Source organism: Oncorhynchus kisutch, unplaced genomic scaffold (assembly GCF_002021735.2).
Source record: "Oncorhynchus kisutch isolate 150728-3 unplaced genomic scaffold, Okis_V2 scaffold1934, whole genome shotgun sequence".
NCBI classification, from domain to species: Eukaryota; Metazoa; Chordata; class Actinopteri; order Salmoniformes; family Salmonidae; genus Oncorhynchus; species Oncorhynchus kisutch.
Window position 1 is genome coordinate 2,007 of NW_022263879.1, and position 12,199 is coordinate 14,205.

The following is a 12,199-nucleotide window of genomic DNA, read 5'->3' on the forward strand; positions in this document are numbered from 1 at the left end:
TGTCACCTGCTGTGTGGTGATGACATGAAATCCATTGTTTCTGACAGGATACTGCCCCTTCCGCAGGCTACACCCTCCTGAGTTGACGTTTTCCCCAACGTTTCCACCTTCAAATGTAAATCTAAAATGGCAGGAGGTCAAAGTAGAATGTTGATGACTGCATGTTTCATCCACACGTAGATCTAACCTGAAGTTAAATAACCTGAAAGGTTGTTGCATAGTTGATGGTTTGAGCATCTTTAGATCATATGTTCAGCCTGTATCATAAGCCCTAGTTTCAACACTGCTCTATTGCTGCACCGAACAAAAAATACGGGAGAGAGGATATAGTGCCGTCTGAAACCATTAAATGCGCCTCGGCGGACTTTTGATGATAGTGATGAAGCACACCTCTATTTTCAAGTAGTGCCAGAACAGTTCTTCCACTGTCGAGGGAAATGGAAATGCATATTAATATATGTTATTACAAGCAAATAACGGTTGTTTCGCAACCACACCCACAGCGGAAGCACAGTCATGAGGAGAATCTCAAATCGCCTAGTCTTCGCGTCCGCTCTCCTCGCCCCTTCTCAAACCCATTGGATGAGAAAGCCAGAGGTCCCGCGCTACTAACCTTCTCCTCCAATGGTTTTGAAAAAGAGACGAGGAGAGAGGACGCAAGGAGATTCTCAGATTTGACGGTGGATGACTTCTGTGAGAGGTCACTGTTATGCTGAACTCGATTCAAAATCAACAAGGAAGTCTGCTGCAGTGTTTGAAAGTAGTTGTATGAAACCTATCAGTATGTCAAGCAAAGCCTGTGTTGTGAAATCTGGTGTGAATGTATTGTAATGTTTTTTAAATGGTTTAACCGCCTTAATTTCACTGGACCCCAAGAGAGAATAGTAGATGTCACGGGTCAAAATTTTGATTGATGACCTATGTGAACTCTATGTGAACCCTATGTAGTGATGACGTGTGCATGTCTTCTGGTCAGGCAAGCCTGGTTAGGTGGGGGCTATGGGGTGAGTAAGGGTCCATTTGACAGGCCGTTAATGATTGATGACCCAAGCCTGATAGACAAGCCTGGTTAGGTGGGGGCTATGGGTGTGAGTAAGGGTCCTTTGACAGGCCGTTAATGATTGATGACCCAAGCCTGATTTATGACCCTATGTAATGATTTATGACCCTATGTCATGTAGAAGGGTGCATGCCCTGGGTTGAGTAAGTACCATGTGTCAGGTCAACCTGTTACTGTTCTCACGGTTTGGGTTGGTTAAGGCCCCTTATAAAGCCGCTGAACAATACCTGTTTAAGACTGTACATGATAACCCCCTGAATATTAAACAAAAATGACACCTATGCCAATTTTAGGGATGTTATGCTCGGCTTGTCATGAACCAGTGACCAAAGCCTTGAAGAAGTTCTGTGTGAAGCTCCAGAATGTTTTAAAGGATTTTTGGGTACGAGTGAGGGCCACATGTCTTACATATTCCACCCGGAGGATTCTACGGTAAAGATATTCACAGACCGTGGACCCAAACCCCTTTATCCTGCAAAACCTGGGAGTTTCCCCCGGCTCTGGGGATGAGAGAATGGCTAAACATCAGGCTGGCTCTTTGTAAAATTGAACAGGTCCTAAGTGTTACAAATGTGCCAGGATATGCGTTGGAAGAACAGGTCTGCGGCCGCAGTGATCTCAAGGCTCTAAGAATTGCTTCAATGGACTATAGCCCTGACAACAAAGTGACAATTTTAGCCTGTGACCTTTATGATAAGGCTAATGCTACAAAGTCTGTCAATTCTCCGGTAGCTTCCAGAGCCCGCAAACATGTAAACTTTTTATTCCTGTGTTAGTTTTAAATGGGTGGATTATCCAATTTTCATAACACTTATGAATAAGCTGGACATTCTCTTCCAAAATGGGGAACAGTTAAAGCGCTGGGCGAGGCTTTCCTTGAGACAGAGTCAAGACCAAAAGGCCCGACGGCGGATCTACCCTGGAGTGAAAACTTACCATGTGTTGATGGACATAGCAAGAGAGCCTTGCCTTTGAGGGTGAACTCGACACGGACAATTGCGGTTGGTTGCATAAGCTCCCAGGATCTGTAAGAAAGGCATCGTAAAATACCTTAAGAATGTAACGATATAAAATGTATGTACTAAATATTTTGAATGAAATAAATGGTTTTAAAATCAGAATCTCACCACGTTATGAACTCTCGCGTTTGTTCACTCTTAGCGCAGTCTGTCCCTGAGAAAAATCTTGCGGAAAAAGCCATGTGCGCGCGCATGTGCGTGAGGGAGTTTTCTGTAGTGGCTGGTGTGTGTGTGTGTGTGTGTGTGTGTTTTCAAAAACAGAAAAAGGGGGGCGGGTTGTTTGTTAAAAAAATACCATGCATGCCTGGTGGGTCGTTTGAAACCAAGGTTTACACTAGCCTGCAAAACAGATGCCTACCCCCCAACAATAATATTGTGTCTTACGACTCCTAATCTTAAAGGCCTTTCATAAAACTATTTTTTTAGGTGGGCTAAAAAGTCATTCATCCCAGCGATGTCGAGAACAACACACCCCCATGCATCTAGGTGCTAGCACCCCGGAGATTTTAGAAGCTCCAAAAGGATCCTAATGTTTAGACACACCCAATACCATGTGTTTGAAATGTGTCAAATATACCATGGGCGGGGGTATAGCCCGAAAAAAACGACAAACCCAAATGCTATGTAAAAAAATCATTCAGGGGTTTTTCTCTAGGTCGTAGGGTACAAAAGCGCTAGAAACCATGGGCAATGTTAGCAGCGTTTTAGTTCCGATGCAAACAGCACCTCCAGAAACTCCAAGAATCGTTATCGGACTGAAGCGTTAAAAAAGATAATCGGGGAAAACAGTCTAATGGATCTATCGCAAGGTGAGTTCTTGAAATAAATCTTTATTAGATTTGATTGTTGTGGGGAATTGTTTGAAAAGCGTGGGATGTTATAGAAATATTAAACAATCATTAGGATCAGTATGCTTACGTATAACAATATTTAGCTAAAGTGATTATAGCTTTAATATTGTCGAATGTTTTATAGATTCTGAAGCATTCACGCAGATACTCCGAGGTATAACTGAGCTCGAATCATCCCATGGGGCTCCGAAACAAAGTGCCTACAAACAAACGCCTGCCCTGAATTGTCAACGTAAGTAAGCTCCAAGAATTCCATACATAAAAATATTTATACCTTAAAAACAAAAAGTGTGGGCATCTTATATTAAAAGTTATTTTATATGTTTACAGAGGACCTAAAGCCTAGAAGGTTAAACGATGCCCTATGGAGCCTGAACGGTTTCTGCGAAGCATATGACTACGAGACAATTCTGCCCTACTCCCAGGATGTATTTACACAAAGCAGCGAACAGAGACTTTAAACGGCAGGTCAACTCCCCTTGGCCAGGACAACGTTGTCCCCCATATTTCTAAACACCAAAGGATAATTAGTGCTCAGATCCACAGTTCCGCTTCACCCGAACAATTCTACTTGGCCGATATTCACGAGACGTCGTTCCAAGGACTAGGTATGAATCAATTATATATTATTATTTATATATATTATTATTTTAATATTTATATATTTTTTTTATGCCGGAATATGTTAAACAAGGCCTAATGCTGTTTTTTTGTTTTTTTCAGGCTCCCCATCTACCGGACCTGCAGATGTTGTAATACAGGTTGAACAAAGACAAAAGCCCCTGGTTTCAGAGCTTCTTCAGAACAGCCCTCGTCAAAAAAGCCGAGGTATTTAATTAATGTATTGTAATATATAGGCTTATATCTGAAATGTATTTGGCATTTTTAACATATTTTAGGGTTAATAACCTATTTGTGTATGTATTATTTTTATTTCAGACTCCTCACCGGCTTATGAACACAACGCACAAACATCGGAGGATGCCCAGACAAGCATCCCCGAGGAGGCTCCAAAGACACCAGCGAACCTGATGATGTCAAAGATTTAAATGACATTTCTGAGGTAGACGATTTGATGTTCTGTGAAGCTGCCAACCTTCTTGAATCGGCCAATTCTGTGGGGGAAACAGCAGATTCTGAAATAGACCAAGAACGTTTTTTCAAAGCGTTTACCCTGGGTTTAAAATCACGAAAGGCTCTACTCCAGAGGCGCATGTGTATTCTACTCGAGCATCAATACAATCAGGATGTGTCATTCTGGCGTAGCGAGCTACCCCGTATGTTAAAAAACATTAGGGCTAAAACAAGCAAATACCGCCGTTAAAAAACACACATGTAAACACACACACACACACACACACATCCTTAATTAGACAGATGGCGCCCCCTATAGACCAAAGTGAGACAATTGAAACACTCTTAGCCAGGATCCCTACAGAGCTCCAAGATATAGTTAACCATATGAATGATTCGGGGGTAATTGACATAATGACAATAGATGAAAATCTATTATCCCAGATTCCCTCCGAACTCATAGACATTATTACACGTATGAATGAGTCAGGCCTTCCGAGGAAACATGTTAACACAGATTCCCGAAACCATCATATCTCTAATTACCCAGCTTAACGCGAGCCCTAGGTTTAATTCGGCCCCACAGACACCTCTAAGACAGCCTTTAACAACATTGTCCGAAGAGTCTGAAAGTCAATATGATGTTTTTGAACAGTTGGACAAATGTCTAGCAAATCTGGAGGGGGGCGGTCTTGAGATCAGTGTACAGAACGAGAGCGCTAGGTTTAATTCGGCACCCCAGACACCTATAAATCAGCCTTTAACACCAATGTCCGAAGAGTCTGAAACCCAATACGATGTTTTTGAACAGTTGGACAATTGCCTAGCAAATCTGGAGGGGGGAGGTCTTGATCGAAGTGTACATGTTTTGCGTCGAAATAAATTCAACAATATTGAGGTTCGCCAGTTTTTCAATTTCGCATGGGGGGGTCAGATTCGGGAATATGCTGTGTTTTACGTAATGCTTATGGACACTTTGAATGAACTGTTAGCGAGGATTAGAGATTATAGCGAACCTAGGGATCTCTTACAGTTGGAAATTTGTGGAGACAGTCTACAGAGCAAGGTATCGCTTATTTTACAGAATGGTGAAGCAGAGCTTGAACAATTTGTTAAACTGCTAGAACGCCTTGTACAGTCAAATTTAAACGTGCTAGCAGATAGGACCCTCGAACTTGTAGTACAATTAGTACGCCAACCACAAGGGGGCGGGGGTCAGAGACGAAAGCTCGAGAGTTTAATGCAGTCCGAAATCATAAGCAATAAAAGGGCCTATCTCATAAACGTTCACAATCCAGGTAATAAGCTATGTTTTGCCATAGGTTTGGCCCACTTACTCAGCCCCGGATGTACTGATCAAGCCGCGTTACATAAAGCTCGAGAGCTACAAACTGCGGTGGGTCTCGGTATACAGGATGCTGTGGCTTTCTCAGACATAGTCAAATTTGAAAACTTTCTGAACATCAAGATTGTGGTTTTGTACCACAGTAGGGCTAATGACGCTCTCCTCAAGTTCCAAATATACCCGAACCACATCCTAAGACTATGTACTTTTATGTGCAAAATGAGCATTACTATGCCGTAACTAACATCACAGCCTTTTTAGGCGCGCCATATGTCTGTCCAGCCTGTCATACCGGCTACACACGCATGGGGGGGCACTCGTGCCGTTACAACTGTTCAGTATGTCTGGATAAACGGTGGTTCAAGAACGTAATATGTATGATTCCATCTCTTTATGGAAATCAAAAGTGCCATGTCTTACGGTCTCGTACCATGTCATGAATCTCTCACGCTCTTTGGGAGACATTTGATCACACCCGTACATTTCGGGGGCTGGATAAGATCCTATATAATGTAGATTCTCCTCAGATGTGAAGAAATGAGGGAAATAGCCTTTGACAGAGTTTTCAAAACCCAAGGCCTCTGGCATTTGAGCCAATCTCATGGGTAAGAAGCTTAAGCTGTCAATGTATCTCTGTTTGAAGGCGGGGTCAACAAAGCATAATATTTTACTCCCTTGAGCTATGACACTGGGTGCCACGCCTTGCTGTATCAAAGGGTTCAGAAGCAGATAGGAGTCATAGGCCCTAGCATTGTGAGCTATAAACGTGAAGTTTCTGTACTGGGCTTTTCTAAAATGTTTTAGAAAGAGTTGGGCACAATCGGGTCCCTCGGCCGACCATTTTTCACCCTTGAAAGTCATGGTTGACACAAAAATAGGCAAATGAACCCCTGATTGCTGAGTTGTCTCAAAATCATAAAACACATATTTCTCTGTATGTTCATCTTCAGCCAAGGGCTGAATGTAACACTCATGTGTTACTTCTTGAACTGCTTCCGCGTCTCTGCTTTTCAAAGGACCTTTACAGATTGGGCAGTGTATAATTCCACAAACATGAGGTTTAGGGCTATCTATTTTAAGGTTGTAATTGCAATGACATTTTGGACATTTCTTGTTAATGTCACAACTGCTTACAGATTTACATGCCTTGGGATGCCATGTTTCAGTTTTGTGTTTTTCGTAACAGTAGGCCGAACGACATGTGCGGTGACAATCCGCACAGGGGGTCAAGTTTAGCGGCTGCATAGGGCAATGTTTATCCAGACATACTGAACAGTTGTAACGGCACGAGTGCCCCCCCATGCGTGTGTAGCCGGTATGACAGGCTGGACAGACATATGGCGCGCCTAAAAAGGCTGTGATGTTAGTTACGGCATAGTAATGCTCATTTTGCACATAAAAGTACATAGTCTTAGGATGTGGTTCGGGTATATTTTGGAACTTGAGGAGAGCGTCATTAGCCCTACTGTGGTACAAAACCACAATCTTGATGTTCAGAAAGTTTTCAAATTTGACTATGTCTGAGAAAGCCACAGCATCCTGTATACCGAGACCCACCGCAGTTTGTAGCTCGAGAGCTTTATGTAACGCGGCTTGATCCGTACATCCGGGGCTGAGTAAGTGGGCCAAACCTATGGCAAAACATAGCTTATTACCTGGATTGTGAACGTTTATGAGATAGGCCCTTTTATTGCTTATGATTTCGGACTGCATTAAACTCTCGAGCTTTCGTCTCTGACCCCCGCCCCCTTGTGGTTGGCGTACTAATTGTACTACAAGTTCGAGGGTCCTATCTGCTAGCACGTTTAAATTTGACTGTACAAGGCGTTCTAGCAGTTTAACAAATTGTTCAAGCTCTGCTTCACCATTCTGTAAAATAAGCGATACCTTGCTCTGTAGACTGTCTCCACAAATTTCCAACTGTAAGAGATCCCTAGGTTCGCTATAATCTCTGATCCTCGCTAACAGTTCATTCAAAGTGTCCATAAGCATTACGTAAAACACAGCATATTCCCGAATCTGACCCCCCCATGCGAAATTGAAAAACTGGCGAACCTCAATATTGTTGAATTTATTTCGACGCAAAACATGTACACTTCGATCAAGACCTCCCCCCTCCAGATTTACTAGGCAATTGTCCAACTGTTCAAAAACATCGTATTGGGTTTCAGACTCTTCGGACATTGGTGTTAAAGGCTGATTTATAGGTGTCTGGGGTGCCGAATTAAACCTAGCGCTCTCGTTCTGTACACTGATCTCAAGACCGCCCCCCTCCAGATTTGCTAGACATTTGTCCAACTGTTCAAAAACATCATATTGACTTTCAGACTCTTCGGACAATGTTGTTAAAGGCTGTCTTAGAGGTGTCTGTGGGGCCGAATTAAACCTAGGGCTCGCGTTAAGCTGGGTAATTAGAGATATGATGGTTTCGGGAATCTGTGTTAACATGTTTTCCTCGGAAGGCCCTGACTCATTCATACGTGTAATAATGTCTATGAGTTCGGAGGGAATCTGGGATAATAGATTTTCATCTATTGTCATTATGTCAATTACCCCCGAATCATTCATATGGTTAACTATATCTTGGAGCTCTGTAGGGATCCTGGCTAAGAGTGTTTCAATTGTCTCACTTTGGTCTATAGGGGGCGCCATCTGTCTAATTAAGGATGTGTGTGTGTGTGTGTTTACATGTGTGTTTTTTAACGGCGGTATTTGCTTGTTTTAGCCCTAATGTTTTTTAACATACGGGGTAGCTCGCTACGCCAGAATGACACATCCTGATTGTATTGATGCTCGAGTAGAATACACATGCGCCTCTGGAGTAGAGCCTTTCGTGATTTTAAACCCAGGGTAAACGCTTTGAAAAAACGTTCTTGGTCTATTTCAGAATCTGCTGTTTCCCCCACAGAATTGGCCGATTCAAGAAGGTTGGCAGCTTCACAGAACATCAAATCGTCTACCTCAGAAATGTCATTTAAATCTTTGACATCATCAGGTTTCTCTGGTGTCTTTGGAGCCTCCTCGGGGATGCTTGTCTGGGCATCCTCCGATGTTTGTGCGTTGTGTTCATAAGCCGGTGAGGAGTCTGAAATAAAAATAATACATACACAAATAGGTTATTAACCCTAAAATATGTTAAAAATGCCAAATACATTTCAGATATAAGCCTATATATTAACAATACATTAATTAAATACCTCGGCTTTTTTGACGAGGGCTGTTCTGAAGAAGCTCTGAAACCAAGGGCTGTTGTGTTTGTTCAACCTGTATTACAACATCTGCAGGTCCGGTAGATGGGGAGCCTGAAAAAAACAAAAAAACAGCATTAGGCCTTGTTTTAACATATTCCGGCATAAAAAAAAATATATAAATATTAAAATAATAATATATATAAATAATAATATATAATTGATTCATACCTAGTCCTTGGAACGACGTCTCGTGAATATCGGCCAAGTAGAATTGTTCGGGTGAAGCGGAACTGTGGATCTGAGCACTAATTATCCTTTGGTGTTTAGAAATATGGGGGACAACGTTGTCCTGGCCAAGGGGAGTTGACCTGCCGTTTAAAGTCTCTGTTCGCTGCTTTTGGGTAAATACATCCTGGGAGTAGGGCAGAATTGTCTCGTAGTCATATGCTTCGCAGAAACCGTTCAGGCTCCATAGGGCATCGTTTAACCTTCTAGGCTTTAGGTCCTCTGTAAACATATAAAATAACTTTTAATATAAGATGCCCACACTTTTGTTTTTAAGGTATAAATATTTTTATGTATGGAATTCTTGGAGCTTACTTACGTTGACAATTCAGGGCAGGCGTTTGTTTCGGAGACCCATGGGATGATTCGAGCTCAGTTATACCTCGGAGTATCTGCGTGAATGCTTCAGAATCTATAAAACATTCGACAATATTAAAGCTATAATCACTTTAGCTAATATTGCCTTGTTATACGGTAAGCATACTGATCCTAATGATTGTTTAATATTTCTATAACATCCCACGCTTTTCAAACAATTCCCCAACAACAACCAAATCTAATAAAGATTTATTTCAAGAACTCACCTTGTGATAGATCCATTAGACTTTTTTCCCCGATTATCTTTTTTAACGCTTCAGTCCGATAACGATTCTTGGAGTTTCTGGAGGTGCTGTTTGCATCGGAACTAAAACGCTGCTAACATTGCCCATGGTTTCTAGCGCTTTTGTACCCTACGACCTAGAGAAAAACCCCTGAATGATTTTTTTACATAGCATTTGGGGTTTGTCGTTTTTTTCGGGCTATACCCCCGCCCATGGTATATTTGACACATTTCAAACACATGGTATTGGGTGTGTCTAAACATTAGGATCCTTTTGGAGCTTCTAAAATCTCCGGGGTGCTAGCACCTAGATGCATGGGGTGTGTTGTTCTCGACATCGCTGGGATGAATGACTTTTAGCCCCCCTAAAAAATAGTTTTATGAAAGGCCTTTAAGATTAGGAGTCGTAAGACACAATATTATTGTTGGGGGGTAGGCATCTGTTTTGCAGGCTAGTGTAAACCTTGGTTTCAAACGACCCACCAGGCATGCAGGGGTATTTTTTTAACAAACAACCCGCCCCCCTTTTTCTGTTTTTGAAACACACACACACACACACACACACACACACACACACACACACACAGCCACTACAGAAAACTCCCTCACGCACATGCGCGCGCACATGGCTTTTTCCGCAAGATTTTTCTCAGGGACAGACTGCGCTAAGAGTGAACAAACGCGAGAGTTCATAACGTGGTGAGATTCTGATTTTAAAACCATTTATTTCATTCAAAATATTTAGTACATACATTTTATATCGTTACATTCTTAAGGTATTTTACGATGCCTTTCTTACAGATCCTGGGAGCTTATGCAACCAACCGCAATTGTCCGTGTCGAGTTCACCCTCAAAAGGCAAGGCTCTCTTGCTATGTCCATCAACACATGGTAAGTTTTCACTCCAGGGGTAGATCCGCCGTCGGGCCTTTTGGTCTTGACGCTGTCTCAAGGAAAGCCTCGCCCAGCGCTTTAACTGTTCCCCATTTTGGAAGAGAATGTCCAGCTTATTCATAAGTGTTATGAAAATTGGATAATCCACCCATTTAAAACTAAACACAGGAATAAAAAAGTTTACATGTTTGCGGGCTCTGGAAGCTACCGGAGAATTGACAGACTTTGTAGCATTAGCCTTATCATAAAGGTCACAGGCTAAAATTGTCACTTTGTTGTCAGGGCTATAGTCCATTGAAGCAATTCTTAGAGCCTTGAGATCACTGCGGCCGCAGACCTGTTCTTCCAACGCATATCCTGGCACATTTGTAACACTTAGGACCTGTTCAATTTTACAAAGAGCCAGCCTGATGTTTAGCCATTCTCTCATCCCCAGAGCCGGGGGAAAACTCCCAGGTTTTGCAGGATAAAGGGGTTTGGGTCCACGGTCTGTGAATATCTTTACCGTAGAATCCTCCGGGTGGAATATGTAAGACATGTGGCCCTCACTCGTCCCCAAAAATCCTTTAAAACATTCTGGAGCTTCACACAGAACTTCTTCAAGGCTTTGGTCACTGGGTTCATGACAAGCCGAGCATAACATCCCTAAAATTGGCATAGGTGTCATTTTTGTTTAATATTCAGGGGGGTTATCATGTACAGTCTTAAACAGGTATTGTTCAGCGGCTTTATAAGGGGCCTTAACCAACCCAAACCGTGAGAAACAGTAACAGGTTGACCTGACACATGGTCACTTACTCAACCCAGGGCATGCACCCTTCTACATGACATAGGGTCATAAATCATTACATAGGGTCATAAATCAGGCTTGGGTCATCAATCATTAACGGCCTGTCAAAGGGAGCCTTACTCACCCCATAGCCCCCACCTAACCAGGCTTGTCTATCAGGCTTGGGTCATCAATCATTAACGGCCTGTCAAAGGGACCCTTACTCACCCCATAGCCCCCACCTAACCAGGCTTGCCTGACCAGAAGACATGCACACGTCATCACTACATAGGGTTCACATAGAGTTCACATAGGGTCATCAATCAAAATTTTGACCCGTGACATCTACTCTATTCTCTCTATGGTGACATGGTGAAGGGAACATAAATAGAATAATGGGTTTTGACATTGGTGGGGACTTTCTGAACTGTTATAGTTAGACCAACAGTTTAAAGTAATACAGAAAAATATTGGTATTTGAGTTCTGATTGACTACATTGACAACATTTTCAGAAAAGTTGTTGTATTTTCCCTTAAATTCACCAGAAACAACCATTCACAACTATTTGTTTAAAAATGCCTTAGTAAGTTACACAGTATATGTAAGTTACATAGTATAGTATATGTTCCTGCTGTTCTCTCCCTCTTCATTTTTCCTTTTCTTCAAATCTGGTATCAGCCGGTCTTTGCCCATTCATCCTCTGTTTCTGCAGTCACAAAACTGCACCTCCTGTTTATAGTGGTAAACGGCTTGAGTGAACTATCTTCATTTTTCCACCATCGTTGGTCTCAAGGTAGTTATTTTCTGTTATCACAGTGACAATGGTGGACGTTGTCACTGTGATAACAGAACAGAACTACCTCGATACTCCAATTAGTATGATATGTTTTGTATGGTGTGTATTAATTTGTGGGTGTCCATCATTCACTTCGTATTATATTTTACCAATTGTAATTTGTACAACATGTTACGAATTGCTAAACATATGATATGTTTAGAATTCCAATTTGTTATAGCTAACGTTAGCCCGGTGGCTAGGTGCTAACATTAGCTAGGTGGCTAAATTTAGCTAGGCTAGGGGTTAAGGTTAGGTCTAAGGTTAAGGTTAG